This window comes from Hevea brasiliensis, unplaced genomic scaffold (assembly GCF_030052815.1).
Source record: "Hevea brasiliensis isolate MT/VB/25A 57/8 unplaced genomic scaffold, ASM3005281v1 Scaf9, whole genome shotgun sequence".
NCBI classification, from domain to species: domain Eukaryota; kingdom Viridiplantae; phylum Streptophyta; class Magnoliopsida; order Malpighiales; family Euphorbiaceae; genus Hevea; species Hevea brasiliensis.
Window position 1 is genome coordinate 1,192,514 of NW_026615310.1, and position 18,394 is coordinate 1,210,907.

At 33.4% G+C, this 18,394-nt stretch overlaps 1 pseudogene; it reads right to left on the reverse strand.

Moving 5' to 3' along the window:
* Positions 1-13,913: 13,913 nt before the first annotated feature.
* Positions 13,914-17,379, reverse strand: LOC110653157 (F-box protein SKIP19-like; annotated as a pseudogene).
* Between the last annotated feature and the right edge of the window lie 1,015 nt (positions 17,380-18,394).

Consider the following 18,394-nt stretch of genomic DNA (forward strand, 5'->3'; position numbering starts at 1 on the left):
AAGAGAGAAAGAGAGAGAGAGAGAGAGAGAGAGAGAGAGAGAGAGAGAGAAAGAGATGAGAGAGAAACTTTAGTGTATTTTTTTTCCAGCAATCTACACATCAAACGGTAGATCTGGAACCTGTGTTCGACTCCCCTCCCTCCAAGCCTTCTTTTCCGACCAACCATGCTCGGAATGGTGGAGTTTCCTGCAAGAAATGAAGAGAGAGAAAGAGGAGAGTGAAAACAATGGCAGCGGGCTTTCCGATGAGATTTTGGCCAATCCGACCATTGGATCGAAAATCCGAGACCACTATTGAACTCAGAGCGACAAAATCTTCGAGATGGGACTGGCCACACTCCGATCGGATACTATTTGAAAGAGGCGATCATTAGACGATTTAGATCGCTTTGTGAGATTTTTTACCCTTTTCGATGCCCATAAATTAAATATAATTATATGATAATTATTAACAATTTATGGACTTCATTTAGGTATGATCAGATTAGTGATACCTCACTGGCACTCAGAACTGAGTTTTCGACCTGGTCTGAGTGTCCTGCAAGCTGTCCTGGAAAGATATCATGTTTACAGTTGTTCCTAGTATTTTCAGACTTTCCGGACACGTTTCAAATAGCAGAATTTGCAAATATAGTCCCTAACTCAAGTTGTGTAGTTTGTGTTTTGATTAAGTTAGTTGGTTAAATTTGTAAAATATTCTTGGCTTAGAAAAATTTAGTGAAATGACTTTAATTAATACAAGGACAATGTGGAGGACCTCCAAGAATATTTTCATAATTTTTAAAGTGCTAAAAATAAATATTTGGATTGTAGAGAAGTTAGACACCCGAGTTAGAGTTTGGCTATTTTAGACCTAGATTAGGTTTCTTGTAGGCCACGGATGGATATTATAATTGTTATGGTGGGCCTGAGACCCTGTGTGTTACTATTGCTGAGTTTTCTTGCAGGAAGGTTAGATCCAGTTATAGAGGAGACTCTACCGAAATTTTAGCACGAACTTAGAAATTATTCTTACTTCTTTAATTAAATTAATTTGTTAATTTTATCAGTCTTTTTGATAGAGGTCAGTGTGTATGTTTAGGTGATCGGTGCCGCCGTCTTCTCCTTCCAACCGGAACAGCTGTAGTCAAGTCGACCAATCTGTGAGTTGGATATTAATTATTTTTATAATTTCAATATTAATTATATATCTAGCATGCTCATGCATTCTATAAATAATTAATTATGCATATAAATAGTTAATATATTAGGAGTATTTTAGTTGCTGCATATTAATTATTGTTATTTATTTGTACTTGCCACCCTGAGGATAATTTAGAGCTCTGTGTGTGTGTTGGCTTGAGTATGGTGTGAATATGGATATGGGTAGGATGGGTAATCGCGGCTGGAGCTTGACTCGTTGGGACCTGATCCTTCTATATGGATAAGTCAGGGTGAGCGTGGCTTTGAGTTGATCTCGCTGGCCCCCACACTGGGATTATTAAGCGAAAGTCCGGCTTGAGTTGACCTCGCTGGCAGGTATTGGATTAAGAGAGCTGTATAAGGTATCAGCTTCCACATATATATATATTGATGTGACACACTGGGTGTGTGAGTAACTTCAAATTAACTTTCTGTGTGAATATTGGGTGAATTATTTATTTTATATGTTGGATGTGCATTTCATGGTAGGATGACACTAGTTTTAGATAGTCATAGAAATTGCATCTATAATCAATATCTAAACTCTCTGAGTCAAACGCTCATTCCTGTTCAAATATTTTTCCCAGGTTGTAAGAAAAACAAATTTATTTTTTGAGTCTAACCTGTATTTTTCTCCGCAAGTTGTGCTTCTTAGTTTAATAGTTTATTGTGTCTATTTATTTATTTATTTTTTTAATAACTAGAACTCTGCTGTGACATTAGTTTATGAATATATATTGTATTAATTAATAAAAAAATTTATGATATTAAATAGTTTATACATGATGGGTATCAGGGTTGAGCTGAGCTCCCCTAGTTTTGGTTTCCTGATAAAAATCAGGTTGAGTTGGCCTAAAATAAATTTATAACATTTTATTTTATTTTTGTTCGCATGATGGGCCTTGATTTTGGTCCTGATTATGGCTTTGAGAATAGTGAGGCTTACTATGAGTCTCGGGAGCTTTATACTGGCTCAAGTCCTAGTGCAGTCTGACCCTTGAAATTGGGTCATAACAAAATTGGTATCAGAGTTTAGGCTCTAGATTCATGGGAAAGTGTGTATATAGAGTTATCATATGCAGAGTGTAGGATCTTATTTCGTCTTTTTTTGTGATTCCTCATTTATAGACTCTACATTATTCCTTGGGTAGTATAAGAGTACTTCAGTTTATTGTCTCGATTTTCATGGAGTACATGGTGATGTGAACTAGAGCTAGCAGATGTGTTGAGGTCTATGATGGGAATATTTACACCAAGAAGTTTTGTGTTTTTGTCAGTATGGGGTAATTTAGCATGCCTCTCTAGTGCAAAGCACAAGTACATAAAGGTGAGTTATGACAGTATAGTTGCCCTAGATGGAGGTAAGGGTACCACTGCTGGCAGTTATTAGTGGATAGCCTAGTCAGGGCAAGTTTATAGTATTGGTGGGTTAAAGAGAGATAAGAGGTTGGGAAACCTGATCTGTTGGGACGTACCGTAGTAACTATGCAATGTTCTCAATGTTCGTAATGTAAGCTACAGATTATAGTACTAATATGGGATTATTATGTAGCATTGCATGCATCCCGGTGGTTTTCCATGATGAGAGTGTTTATAGACAACCTCTAGTTTGGTATAGATATGCCAAAATAGAGTATTATATCTGCAAAAGAGTTGAAAACTCATAAAACCTTGAGGTAGAATATCAAAGGTCACAGTTGGGCAGTAACCAGAGTTAGTGACTTGATTACCCTAAGATGAGCTAGAGTTAAAGCATGAATTGTCTTGGATTAAAGGTTTAGTATAGTAGCAGTGTAAGGATAGCACCTACTAAATGAGATCAATTATTCTTCAGTATGGGATCTTGGATAGTTTTTGCATTACGATGTACATTATGCTTAAAGTTTAGTAAAAGTAGTATATCCTTTGCTTGTTAGCGAGGTGCAAAGTACAACCTTGTTGCCTAAAGGAGATCAGAGGCTAGGAATAAAGTTCATAGCCTGTGAGATGATGTTTTAGGAAAGTTTAGAATATAATAAGAGAGCAGATAGCTTTACATAATTGTGGCAATGTAGTAGATGTAGTACCTCTCTTACTGTCAGATGTGTTGTCGAATATGATAGTGTCCTTCAAGAAAAATAGCAGATTGCTTTTGATATTGGTGACTTACTGAATAGCATCCCAGTTAGGACTGTAAGCAATGATAGAGAGTTATTGGCTCAAGTATCCTGGAGAGGGTACAAGTTTCATTGTAGGAACCATAAATGATCGAATCATGATGGATGAAAAGTCTGTGAATTGAATGATGGGTTATGGTACCCAGTATCTTAAGTTTTGACTAATTGAGTGGATATTAGAAAATAGAATTGCTGCAGATCCCCTCTCCTAGGTAATAGAGGGTAGTATGTAGTCTAAAGGATAGGAATAGAGATCACACAGTGAATGAGTGGTGGCAATTCCCCAAGTCTCTTTTTGACTTCTTATTACTCAAGACAAGAGTATACTCTAAACAGAATAATTTTAAGGGAAGTAAGTCAGTAAAGATAAATTACAGAATGCCAGTAAATAGAGAAAGTGTAGAAATAAAATTTTGGACAATTGGTGGCAGATGTAGCATGACCCGAATGCCAGTGGAAGTACTACCTAAAGTGGTTACAAGACCAATTTGATGTGTAGATGACTTGGTAGAGACAGTGAAAAGATATAAGTTTCTAACATGACAGCCAAGTCAAGAAAGAGAGTAGAGCTAAATAATAAAATAATCAAAGTTCGATTTTGGGTGAGATAAAAGGAGTTGGCTAAAGAACAAACTGAAAAGCCCATATTAGGATAAGATTAGGAAGAGTAGAGTCAAGATATAGAGGAGGCAAATTATGATTCTATGAAAGGTAAAAAAGGTAAACAAAAAAGTAAGGATAGAGAGCTTAGAAAAGGACTACTTTAGGGAGAACATTGTCACGATATAAAATCAAAAAGTATAGAACTCAAGCAGGTCATAGTTGGTACAATGTTAGGAGCCAAAAAATAAAGCTCAGAGTGCAAGGTTTGGAATAGACTTTTCTATTTTTTGTTCCGAGGTGGAATAAGAGGCAATGGGACAAGGAACTTTTAGATTGTTAACAGTATGAGGAAAGTTAGGTGAGGTATGCAACCAAAGTAGGTAGTAACCGAAGGGTGTGCAATGATAACTTAAACTATCTTATCAGATAAAGAAGTGAAGTAAGTAGGTAGTAAGTTGAATAAAACTCAACCTAATAGATTCAAATATGCTTGATGGGAGAAAAGAATGAGGGATAATGGCACAGAGATTTGATATTAGAATTCAAAATAGTGAGACAGTAGTCATAGAGTTTATAATCAAGGGTTAGACAGGCATTTTTAGTGTGATCAATAGGATAACTCTGTAAGGAAACATGAGTGATGATATGATAATAGGTAATAGAGCAATAATAGAGGACAAGACAGGTATAGATGTCACTCATAAGTTACAAGGAAGTACAAGGATTCGAGGAATGATTATTGGTAAAACTGGAGTTAGTTCTGGGAGAATCTGTTTATGAGAGGTATCTTCCAAAATTTGGTAAGAAAGATGATAGGTATGGAGTACAAATGGGGTATAAGCAAAGATAGTAACTTATAATATGATATATTAGGCAGGACAATGTTATAACAAAGGGTTGATGCAGTTGACATTCTGTAGTAAGAGCATAGTAATTGTGAGAAGATAATGAAATTTAAAGAAGACAAATCAAGAAATATGGATAAATTTGAGGCTGAAGTTTGAAAAGCTATGGGTAGCAGATGTGGTTATATCAAGGAGAATGAATGTGTTAAATATATTGCCTAGGGGTGTGATAGAAATACGTTTACCACTGCCATGTTAGTTCATATTAGGTTTAAGGAGTGCCCTAATAACCATGATGAGCAATTCCCTATAAAGGATAGTAAGGGATAATAAAGTTTTGATGGTCAAGTTGGGAAAGAAGGTATAGGAATAATCTTCCATGGTGAATTGCATGTGTTGCATAATGTGAAGAGCATATTAGTATTGTAGTGTTACATGATATGAAGGATGTGCTGGTAAGAGCCAATCGCAGGGTTAGAATTCCTAGAATAATATAGCTAGTAATTAAGTTAGGACTAAGAAAAAAGAGAGAGAGAGAGAGAGAGAGAGAGAGAGAGAGAGAGAGAGAGAAAGAGATTGAAGTTAATGCCGATAGGATGGATACCTTCGAAGGAAGAGGCATAATGATGAAAAAAGAAAAAGGGCAAAGTTGAGGACAAACAAGATGGACAACTAAGCATTACTGGTGCCATAAGTTCAAAACTTGAAACAAAGGTGAAAATGAAAATACAATAGTTTAGAGATGGTATTAACAGTAGTAGTAAGAAGAAAAGAGGTAGCAAAAAAGGCCCAAGTAATAAAGAAGTTTGAGAAGAGTAGGTTAATTAAGATGAATAGGAGCTGGTACAAAGACCTCTTTAATGGCAATATCATGGAATTATGAGAACAGATGCTTTAAACATGGAGAAAGCTTTGCTAAAGTTTCAATGAGCTATAGAATCAATAATGATCTCAGGTAAGGTACATTTAACAGTAGTTACTTCATAAAGGTACTTCAATTGACATTTCAAATTAGGGAGTATGAGTTACATCTTTACGCAACAGAGCTCAAGGAACAAGTACTCATACTAATTCCAATCACATTCATTCCAATACCTTTTCTTTGTTTAAAAATTCGGGGACGAATTTTCTTAAGGGGGGAAGAATGTAATAACCTGAAATTTTTTTTATATATATATAAAGATATAATTTTAATATTATTCTAATATTATTTTATTATTTAAACATAATTTATGAGATTATTAATATTAACATCATCATCATCATCATCATCATCATCATTATCTTGTTATTTTATGTTAAAACTAAATTTAAAAGCTTCATTTATTATTGTATTAAATTAAATTTTGGTTTAATTGTTGCATTGAGCTAAGTGTATTAAATAAAATTTATTATATCATTAAATGTAATATTTTAGTTTAATTGTTCATTTAATAGTTATTATCATTATTTTAAGTGCATTTAAATTTATCAATTACTAAAGGATAAAAATTCTAATATAAAAATTTTAATTATAGTATCATTTATATTTATATGGTAAATTCATATTAATATAAAAATTTGATTTTTATTGTATTATATTAAGACTTTATTTAAATTTTTTTAAATTTATTATTTAGAAAATAATAAAATTATAATTTTATTCTATTATTATTGTTTATTAAAGTTATATTTTATATTATTTTAATGTTAAAATAGATTAGATATCTTAAGTTTATATTACTATAATATTATCGTAAGTGAAAGGAAAAAAAAATGATAAAGTACAATAATGGTTGTGATGTATGGGACGTCACCAGTAGGAAAGAAAAGAGAAAAAAAAAAGATTTTTGCATGAACCATTCCTCCCTCCCCCACGCACTCTCCTCCCCCGTCTCTTTTCTCTCCCATTCTTTTCCTTTCTCTTGCGACGACCACCTTCCCACTTGACAAAGACCGATGAGACTCAGGCCCCACAGCACCATACAATGATGCAGCAGGAGCAAGGTTGGCAGCGAAAGGTGGTGCTTTCTAGTAGTTTCGAAGAGAGAGAGAGAGAGGAGAAAGAAAATTTGGTGTATTTTTTTTTTGTGGTGATCTACACATTGGACAGCAGATCTGGAACCTGTGTTTAACTGCCCTCCCTCCAAGCCTTGTTTTCCAACCAACCATGCTTGGAATGGTGGAGTTTTTGGCAAGAAACGAAGAGAGACAAAGAGGAGAGAGAAAGTAATGGCAGTGGACTTTCCGACGAGATTTCAGCCAATCCGACTATTGGATCGAAAATCCAAGACCACTGTTAAACTCAGTGCGACGAAATCTTTAAGATGGGACTGGCCCCGCTTCGATCGAATCTCGTTTGAAAGAGGCAATCATCAGACTGTCTAGATCGCTTGGTGAGATTTTTTTACCCTTTTTGATGCTCATAAATTAAATATAATTATATAATAATTATTAACAATTTATGGACTTTGTTTAAGTATGATCAGATCGGTGATATCTCACCAGCACTCAGAATCGAGTTTTCGGCTCAATCTGGGTGTCCCGCAGGTTGTCCCAGAAAGGGGTCGTGTTTATAATTGTTCCTAGCAATTTCAGACATTCCAGATACATTTCAAGGAGTAGAATTTGCAAAGGTAGCCCATAACTCAAGTTGTGTAGTTTGTGTTTTAATTAAGTTAGCTAGTTAAATCTATAAAATATTCCTAACTTAGAAAAATTTAGTAAAATGACTTTAATTAATACAAGGATAATGAGGAGGACCTCCAAGAATATTTTCATAATTTGTGAAGTGCTGAAAATAAATATTTGGACTGTAGAGGAGTTAAGGATCTGAGCTAGATGTCATAATTTTCAAAGATCATATAACACAAATTTGATCAAACAATTGAATAATACAGTATTGCCAATCGATAATACAACTTAGGTCATAACACAAATTCTCTGAACATGCCGTGTTGTACACCACGACAAGGCATACTCACCCCACTAATCGAAATCAATGAGGGAGGTGGCTAGCTAGATAATGAGTACTCATTCAAACTCACCTCAAACTGGCAAGCCAGAGAGGAAGGAAAATAATCAAATATCAAACTCAACCCCACAAGTGGAGGAGAAACAGAGTAAGGGATTGCCATGCCAAGTGTGAATCAAAAACAATTTCAAATCATATTATTCAAATATTTCATGCAAAACATAATCAATTTCCAAAGTCAATTTTCCATTCACAAAGTGGTAACACAGTAGTTATCAAAACCCATAATTAACACAATGCATACTAATCAAGTTTTCAATGGGAAAATGATAATTTAAAGTTATTGTGCACAAACACAATTTAAAACTATAATGTTCAATTGTAATTCAGGCAACAATCAAACAAACCTCATTTTCAAATTTCCATTTCTAAAATAGGCAATAAACTTTTCTCAAATAAATTTTCCCAAGTCATAAACTCACAACTCATTTCTCCAAATAAATTTTCTAGTAAAAGCAGTGAATATAAAAAGTATTGTGCACAGACCTGATTTGAGTCGCCTCTAGGCCTTTACTCAATGTTCCTTATGCTTTTCAATATCCTTTTCAACTGAAACACACAATTTAAAATGTTTCAGTACTCAGTTAAATTGTTCTAACAATAAAATCTAATATCTAAATTTTCTTTGTACTATTCCCTTCAATTCATTTCATTAGTCAACCTATAATGTTGACCATTAATACACACTAGGTGAATTAATTTTAATGTTCCCAATTTGTCACATTTTATAGTCTCTAAGTATTGGTATATGTTACCAATTTCATTTTAAAGCTTATAGCATTTTATTGCCATTTTCCAGATTTCATGGCCAATGTTTACTGTCTATTGGACCAAGCTATAGTGTAAATTTAATAGATTTCTCTTCATTAAATTGTTTCTCATTGTGTCTTCTTTACTTTCCTTTTTGAATCACTCCATTTGGAGTTGTATAGCTCAAGTTATGGTCAATTAACCATAACTAGGTCAAATCTAAATTTTAGTTTCCTTTTTAGGCATTTTCGGTTCTGATTTTACTAATTTATTTGGATAGTTTGTAATCGCATTGAGGTCTAGCATTCTTCATAAGTATTGTTGCCCTATGTCTTAGGGACAACCAAAAATTTTGCTTACCATTTTTCAAGTCTTATAGAATTCTTTATAGAAAAATTGTTAACTTGGACTCAAAGGTCCTATATTGGCATGTCAATGGCTTGACCTTAAATTCTGACCTTATACATTTATAATTTGAGGAAGTTGTCTGAAACAATATTTTAGGTCTCTTTCTTAGCTTTCCAGATTGGTATGGCTCATTACATTGGGAGATTTCTTGTGGGAGATATGCCTATTTGAATTTTCTGGACTTAATGGTCAATTGTACCAATTCCAGATTTAGTGTGTCAACTTAATCAACTTAATTGACGTAGTTCCCTTGATTTCTAGATTTTGGTCAAATTACCAATATAGTAGGTCTATGTCTTATTGAAATTTTGGGACTGATTTCATGTCATTTGGAGTTCTATGGACCAAGTTATGGTCATTTTACTATTGCTGGTCAAGTTGCACTTATATTACAAAGTTTAGGTCATTTTTAGTCCAAAGTCAATTCGGCCAGTTTTTGTAACCCAACTTTGGCGATCATTTTGACTTGGTAATTGGCATTTCTGGGCTTGGTGTCTTCACCAAAGTTGTATCCCTATGTCTAAGCTTTCAAACAGTATAAATTTCAGATCATTTGGACCTGTTTTGAGTGAGTTATGGCCAGAATACTGACTATTGTTCATATGGTCAAAATCTGAGTTCATATGTTAGGCAATTTCGGATTTGGTCATTTTTTTAGGTCATTTTCTAGGCAGAATCTGGACAACACTTCTACAGGAAAGTTGGTTCATTACATGTCTAATTTTGCTTCCAATTGGCCTCATACTAATTGGGGTCACAATTTTCCACTTATAGCTTAAAATGTATACTGCCCTTAAACAACCTAAATTTGGATTGAAGATTGGCACTTCTAATGTTTACCATTCACAATTCAATTTGGTCAAATGACCAACAATAACTCAATTTGTTAATTTGTCCAGCAACAACTCAGTTTAATGAAATGAAATGTCCAACAATACTCAATTCACTTAAACATCCAGCAGCTATTCTATTTAAGTAAATATCCATTACACTCAATTCAATGAAATCAATATCCAACTCTTATACAAACCTTCAAACCCTAATCCATTGATCAAAACCACTAATGTACATTCCATTAACTCATAATCAACATTAATATACATGAAATTAAAGCTCTCTTACATACATCAAAACTGCCCAATTATACATTTGCTTCAATCTTCCATATACATTTCACAACCTTACTAAATTTAAGCATACACATGAAATTAAATTACTAATACATGTAATTGGCGTAATTAACTTCATTACCTATCAATTTCATGTAACAACAACTCAAACTTCTTCAATATCCATGGCTTCCAAAAATAGTATACATCATTAACTTCTCAAATCCTTCAAATTTCTTCACCATTTAACACTTCTCAACCTCCATATAAACTTTAATGAAGCAAGGAAAGGAAAATGGCACTTACCTCTTTTTGGAGTTTGCTAAAACTTCTTCAAATCCTTCCCTTTTTACTCCCAATGTGCTGCCCAAGATGTGTAGTCCAACTTTAGTGAAGGAATTTGTGAAGATCCAAGCTTGATCATGAGTAGATGATGGTTGAAGGTGGGGCGGCCATGGGAGAATTCTTGGGAGCTTTGGTTCAGTTGGTGACAAAATGAAGAAGAAGAAGAAGAAGAACTTAGTGGAGATGGCTATCCACTAAGCCTTATATAGGTCCCTTAATATGTTTAAATATTCCTTAGTGCTCCACTTAAGTTTGATTAATCAATATTATATGTTAAAGTTTTAATTATTCAATTTATATCACATTTCTTTCATCATTTATTTTATGTACCACAATTTTTAATTTTCATGACATTTTCAAAGTGAGCTATCACTCATTTTTAATGGACATTGAGGTCAAAAGGCAACTCTAGGTGTCAAATGACCAAAATGCCCCTCTTTGGGTTGTATTCCCGATTTTTCGGTAACACCGATTTTTGTCGATTTCTTGATTTTTCACTTTTTTTTGTACTAATTCATTAATTTTTTTTGGACATTTCTAATATCAATTATACTTCAATAAGTCTTTAATTATGTCTCAAAACTTAATTCCAAGGGTTCTCATGTCCTGTGGTCACTATTGCTTGCGCCAGAATCGGTCCAGTCACCCATCGCTTCGGTACTGGCTCGTTTAACCTAGTTTCATTTCCTCTCTTTTATTTTTCCTTAATTTTTCTTATATTTTCTTTTATTTATTTCATCATTTTATGCCTGTTTACTATCACCGGAGTGTAGTTTCAGACATCCTGATTTGCCCGGACTGACTTTAGGTCACCAAAGCAGCAGAAGGTACGGACTACGTAAAGTGAGGACGTTACACTAGAGTTTGGCTATTTGGACCTAGATTAGGTTTCTTGTAGGCCTCGAATAGGCATTATAATTGTTGTGGTAGGCCTAAGGCCCTGTGTGTTGCTATTGCTGAGTTTTCTTGCAGAGGAGTTAAGTCCAGTTATAGGGAAGACTCTGCCAAAATTTCAGCACGAACTTAGGAATTATTCTTGCTTCTTTAATTAAATTAATTGGTTAATTTTGCCAATCTTTTGATAGAGGTTAGTGTGCATGTTTAGGTGATCGGTGCCAGCCGTCTTCTCCTTCCAGCTGGACTAGCTGCAATCAAGTTGATCAATCTATGAGTTGGATATTAATTATTTTTGTAATTTAAATATTAATTAAATATCTGGTATGCTCATGCATTCTATATATAATTAATACACATAAATAGTTAATATATTAGAGGCATTTTGGTTGCTACATATTAATTATTATTATTTATTTGTGATTGCCGCCCTGAAGATAATTTAGAGCTCTGTGTGTGTGTATGTGTTTGCATGAGTGTGGTGTGGATATGGATATGGGTAGGACGGATAATTGCGGCTGGAGCTTGACTCGCTGGGACCCGATCCTTATATATGGATAAGTCGGGCTGAGCGTGGCTTTGAGTTGATCTCACTGGCTCCCGCACTGGGATAGGATAATTAAGCAAAAGTCCGGCTTGAGTTAACTTCGCTAGCATGTATTGGATTAAAAGAGTTGTATAAGGGATCAGCTCCCATATGTGTGTGTGTGTGTGAGTAACTCCAAATTAACTTCTTGTGTGAATATTGGGTGAATTATTTATTTTGTGTTAGATGTGTATTTCATGGTAGGATTGCACTAGTTTTAAATAGTTATAGAAATTGCATCTATAATCAATATCTAAACTCTCTGAGTCAAACGCTCATTCCTGTTCAAATATTTTTCCTAGGTTACAGGAGGAGCGAGTTTATTTTTTGAGTATAACCTGCATTTTCCTCCGCAGGTTGTGCTTCTTAGTTTAATAGTTTATTGTGTTTATTTATTTATTTATTTGTTTAATAACTAGAACTCTATTGTGACATTAGTTTATGAATATATATTATATTAATTAATGAAAAATTTATGATATTAAATAGTTTGTACATGATGGCTATCAGGGTTGAACTAGGCTCCCTTAGTTTTGGTTTCTAGATAAAAATCGAGTTGAGTTGGCCCAAAATAAATTTACAATATTTTATTTTATTTTTGTTCGCATGATAAGCCTTGATTTTGGTCCTGATTATGGCTTTGAGAATAGTAAGGTTTACTCCGGGCCTCGGGAGCTTTATGCCGACCCAAGTCCTGATGTCGATTCGACTTGTGGAATTGGATCGTGACAAACCTGGGTAAAAGATGATTTATCCCACCTTTCAAATTGCTAAAAAAATATAAAAAAAAAAAAACCAATTATTAATGTAACAATGATTTAATTCGAACAACCTTTTTCTTAAATATGCATACATCTTGAGCAACAATTATCAAACTTCTCTTCATCTTAACCAAATCCCATTCCAAGTTATGAATTTGTGATATGAACACATTTTTCCTCTCTCCAATCAATCCTCGAAGCTCCTCATTTTCTTCTTTCATATGCTCACATTCATCTTGCACTCGATACATCTAATTTTCAATTCTTTTAATCTCATTCCTTTGCTCATTAATCACCACCTTAGCCCATCCAGAGAATTGAGTGTCATGCCATTCGAAAAAATCACAACACTTGTTCTGCAATGTAATTAATAAAGCTTCAATCTTTTGACAAATACAATAGAATAAAATGTTAAATGGTAAAAACACATTATCCCTTCTTTGTTGCATGCATAGAATCTTCCTCCTGGGTTTTTCTCAGTCAATGAAACCCATCTAGGGGCTTTTCGATTGCAGTAACACGTTCGAACAATTCCCTCATACTTATAATCAAGTCCATAAAGTATGGTAAACCGACTTGAACGTGCAAATTGAAACGAGCTTGAAGAGGAAGACATACTCATGTGCTGCAAATTAATTTTTGAGGTTTGAGAAAAATATTTATTTTTTTGCTTCTGTAACTTTGACCTTTGGGGATTTTGTATAGTATATAAATAGAATAAATCTATATTTATTTTACACAAATAAGTGTAAAGTGATAATTTTATTAACTTATTTTATTGTTTCAAGTCGCATAGGCATCACTCGCAAACATTTTGTCAGAGAATAAGCTTAAATGACCATAAATCGAAAAAATTGGTTCAATTTCACCGAAAACTTAAAATTAGACAAATTTAGACATTCATAAAAAGTTAGAGAACAAAAGTGAGCTTTCATCCGTAACCTGTGCCCACTGAAACTAATCTCACGTGGCCTATGACTATGAACTTAGAAATTAATCCATTTTATTATAATTATTGTTACTACAGATAAAAAAAAGAAAAAAGCAGTTATTATAAATTTAACTGAAAATAAATTTAATAATTATTAAAATTTAATATTTACATATAATATACAATTTTTAAAAATATTTAAATTTATGCTTTTATTATATATATTTTAATTAATTTTGTAAATAATCCGACATAAATATCTAATTTAGTAATTATGAAACTCAATTAAGAGAGATCCATATATGAGGGCTGAGGCTGAGTTTGGGTGGATTTAAAGGAAGCTGTTGCACTTAACAGCAAATAGCACTTCATAACTACTACCGGCTGCCACTTAGACATCATATAAAGCTGGTAAACATAAACACATTTGAGACTCTAAAACAAAGGGGTTCGGACAAGCAAACAAGAAACCAGAGAGCAACAACAGGACTCTCAAAAGAACACAAATACCTACTTTACAATTGTTTTATTAAAAGCAACCCAAATATTACAGATACTTTTTCAAGCATCTGCATCGGAATAACATTGCATAAGCAGCCACATCTCCACCTACAAAACCTCCATACAATCATCAATACTATCAGCACATCATAGTCGTCCCCCTTGGAGAAGTCCAGCTTGAATGCAATTTGTCTATCCAAAAAAACAAACACACTTAGCAGTGAGTCACCACTGTAGTGATTACAACAAGAGTAAGATGGTCTCAAAAAGTGAATAAATAAAATATATGTGGTGTAAATTACAGAAATTGAATAAATCAAATACAGAAAGTGAAACAAAATGTAGCATAGAAAGGGCACCACACTAAACTAAACTTGCAAGCATTATAAACACCAAAATGTTAGGTTAGTATCTTATATTCTAAAGCTTGATTTCCTTACCTGGATACATCTCAACTTCATCGAAAAGGGCCTAATCAAAATATAGATGCTCAAAGTCAGACATATCACTGCCACCAAAGAATTCATGGTAGTCATCATCATCAGACAAGAAATCAATCTCAGAAAATCCAGATGGATAGTCTTCCTCAGATGATCCCATGTCAGCAATTTCAGCATCAAATAGATAGTCATCAGTGGAATCATAGGGATGCCGCAAATCTTTGATCCATTCAACGCACATTAAAACATTGGCGGAGATCAAGTGATTCAAGGTTTGGACAACCATCTAGAATGGCTTGCAAGCCTTCATTTGTCAGCTTATTCCCAAAAATTTGAAGGTAGCACAAATGAGGCATGTGCTCTGCAATAGCTAGTGCCTCTTCGTTGCAATCTATATGCAGATTTCTGCAGCCCTGGTTGTTCAGATTAAATGATTTGAGTAGAGGACAACAACGCCCAAGAACTTCAAGAGCTTGTTTTGATAATGAGCAGTATGAAATGTCAAGCTCCTCCAGTAATGGAAATTTTGTGGCTGCTTCACTTAATCCCTCATCCGAAATGCTATAGCAAGATACAAGCCGAAGTCGTTTGAGATGACTTGATCTGTAAGGTGGTCATCAAAGAACAAAATAGTAGATGTCAGCACATTGATACCAACAGATAATCAAAACATAAAAGTGAGATTGAGTGTAACATTTTCACTATGGAAACATAAAGAAGCTTAATAAAATATTAGAGAGAAGAATATATCATGTGAGGACACGGATTCCATCATGTCTCACAATACTAAATTGAACCTCCCCGAAATTGGTGAGGCAACAACAAAATGAAGTGGGTTCTATGTGCAAATTGTAAATCATTTTTTCATAGGCTTCTTTTTTGATGATTAAATGCAAGGAAATTTTTCCTCCTTCCAAGATAAACCATCACTGAAAAAAGATGTACACTTGCAGAAAGCATTTGCCAGTTTATCCAGACACAAAATATTAAGACACACAAGAAAGGATCCACAAGCCCAAACCAAATGCTCTTATTAGTTGTCCGTCAATTCCTTCATAAAGCCCACATTTTCTACTCTTCCCTTTTCCTGTTCTTGGAGGTAAGAAAAATTATGCAACTGAAAAAGAAAGGAAATTATACCAAATGCTTCAAAGCTTCCCAACATCCCTAGTCATTTCTAGGACATTATGTCCTCAGCTACTTAGCTAAATCAATTCAACCACATTAACAAAGGTATAGAATAAGAATCAGCATTCTGATAAGTATGTCAAAACACAATACAATAAGTCAACCTGCAAACAACCTGAATTTCCAGCATATAGTGGCCAATAGCCAACAGGATTGCACTTGGCTTGAAGTGAACTAAGTATAAATTTCTTCTTCAATCCACATTGATATGGGCAGAAATAATCAAGACAGGATGGGACAACAAGTTTATCCAATTGACAATCTCCCTAGAGACCTAAAGGTCTGACTTGAAAGAAAGAAGGATTTGTCGACTAATCCACTAGGACCTTGAGTTCGGAAACCAATCTCACACTTGGAAAATTTCTCTCAATCTAAGAAAAGCTTGAACTAAGCTACCTCGAATCCAGATTGTCGGAGCATTAATGATAGATTTGACAGATATCATAAAAGCCTGTCAACAAGAAACTGTAATAAATGAGGCTTACATGTTACAGTTAGAAAGACATCATTACCACGCGTAGATACAGTAGCAGCAGAAGGATTAAAAGACTCTAATCATACCCAGACCAAAATTAAAAGGAACTTCTGCCAGAAGAATGGTTGACAAACTACCACTTTCCAGGAACTGGGAACATCCACTCCAACTATCCCACCACACTAACAGGTATAAATACGAGAGAGGTAAACCATGAAGGGGCTTCTGATTCCACTTTTCTTACTCTCTTTCCCTCTAACTTCTGATAATTAAGGCAAATTCCTTTTTCTAACAACCAAACAGCTTGATCTGGAAAATGGATTCAGGGTGACCTACTTGTTAGTCTATAATGTTCTCTACTTAGTCGCTGACTTAATCTTCGGAGGTCTCAAGGTGCAGATACTCATCCCCGCCATAACCTATTTTTCCTGTATACAAGCTCACAAATCTACCAAATTGTTTTCCTATAGTTGTTCAAGGAAAAAAAAAAAAAAACTTTCAGCAAATGCTTCGAATTTCTCAAGGTTAAATTTATTTTACTCTAAATATAAATTAATAAAATAAGCAAAAATGGACAAGACAAGCATCAATAACCACAATGATTATCGTACACAAATTCATAAGATCAAATTCAATTTGTTCGTACTGTAGGGAGCTTCAGTAATCCACAATAAACGAATTGAAAAAAAAAATCCAAATTCAATTCAAAATTATCACCACAAAGAAAACCTTATCAAAAAATTCAAGAAGCAAACAAGCATCAGTACCTATCAGCTATGTATCGAAGGAGATCATCGGTACAACAATACTCGATGTTTATATCGACCAAGCCACCAGAACTTCTATCAACAGCATGCCTGCACATCATAATCCATGTCCCAGAGATCACCCAAATTGTGCATGTCGATCGATCTCCACATGGAGTGGTCCTTGCAAATGCTACGCCATGTGGAGCAGACGAGCTGCGCTGTTGTCAAGATCTCGATCGCCCCCAGCTTCCAAAGGATCGACACCGTAACGGTCCGTGGCAGCTGCACCCAGTTCCGATATGGTTCTTGTGGCGGAGAGAGCGAATCCATGGTTGAAGAATTGCGATTCGAAGGCGAGTTGTCAGCTACGCGCTTGTCATTTGAGTCGGTTTCGTTTGCTGCGAATTTTCTTCGGTTTAGCGTGGGAATTTCCCTTCTTTTTTCTTTTTTGCAAGGTTTAGAGTGGGAATACGGTGATAAGGGAGTTTGGTTTTGTCTACAGTGAACATTTGATTAATTCAAATTAAATTCCTACTAATTAAATTTTGGGGAATCAGATAAAAAAATTGTAAAGGTTTATGTTAAATTATATATAATTCTATGTAATATAAATTAAAAATTAAAAAATTATATATGATAAATATATTGATGAAAAGTTAAATTATATAATTTAAAAATATATTATTATAATTATATATCACATATTAATTTTATTTTTAAATATAACTCTAAATACTAATATATTTATATAATCAAATAAGATAAAAAGATAAAAAAAAATTATAATTAATTTTTTTAATTTTATGTAGAATATTGTTGTAGAGAATTTGAAATTATACGACTATAAACTTATTAACTGTTATATTAAATTTTTATATTTAAATTCATTCTTTTGTATATACACTTTAATTATTTTTGTATATATTTTAATATAAATATCAAATCTAACAATCATTAAGCTTATTTTCATATAAATTATAACCTATGTTAGATACACTCTTTTATACACTACTATTTTTAAATGTATTATACACATTATTTATACTCATTATTCATAATTGAATTTATTTTCATATAATTTTATGTTAATTTTTTGTATATAATTATAAGATCAAAAATTTTTACTTCAATCTAAATACTAATGAAATCAAACAAATAAAATAGAAATTAAAAATAATTAAATTTAAATGTAAAAATAAAAATATTAGAATAATAATTAACCTTTGATAATAATTATGATATTTTTTTTACTCTTATTTTTAATTTTATATATTGATTTGACATGAATAATTACACTGAAAAAATCTAGGTAAAAATTTATTGAATTAATATAATCGAATATAATATAAGGTAATTTTACAATTTAAAAGGCAAAAAAATTATAATTTTATTTTATTTAACATAATTGTTTACATCATCAAAAGCTTTCAAGTTGTGCATCAATATTTCTTATGTCAA